General features: G+C 27.2%; 1 protein-coding gene across 1 annotated transcript in view; it reads left to right on the plus strand.

The window, feature by feature from the left end:
• Positions 1–342, plus strand: part of ALG13 (ALG13 UDP-N-acetylglucosaminyltransferase subunit) — a 62,015-nt gene that overhangs the window by 5,041 nt on the left and 56,632 nt on the right. The gene's annotated exons all lie outside the window — the stretch shown is intronic.

Raw genomic sequence — 342 nt, forward strand, 5'->3', positions numbered from 1 at the left:
TTTGTAAAGAAATGTGAGAGTCAGAATCTTTACCTTTTATAATTTAAGGAAGAAAATGTTAAAAAAAAAAGATGGATTAAAAAGTTCAATAATTACCTTAAAAAGGTGAACAAGATTAAATATCAAATCAGTTGATCTATGGTACTTGGAGAAACTACTTTCAGTAGAGTGGATATAGTCTCTTTCCTCTAAAATCTAAATAGAAAATGATAAAATAATCTTGTTCAATATCAAAGCTTTATTGGTTTGAAAAGAGTAAATCAAAAAGGACTTAGGCCAATAGGAATTGCTGTTATTTTTTAAGGGTCCTTCTCACAGTGGTATTGAATAATTTGTTGAAAA

This window comes from Crocuta crocuta, unplaced genomic scaffold (genome assembly GCF_008692635.1).
Source record: "Crocuta crocuta isolate KB4526 unplaced genomic scaffold, BGI_CrCroc_1.0 scaffold1112, whole genome shotgun sequence".
In the NCBI taxonomy this organism is placed as follows: domain Eukaryota; kingdom Metazoa; phylum Chordata; class Mammalia; order Carnivora; family Hyaenidae; genus Crocuta; species Crocuta crocuta.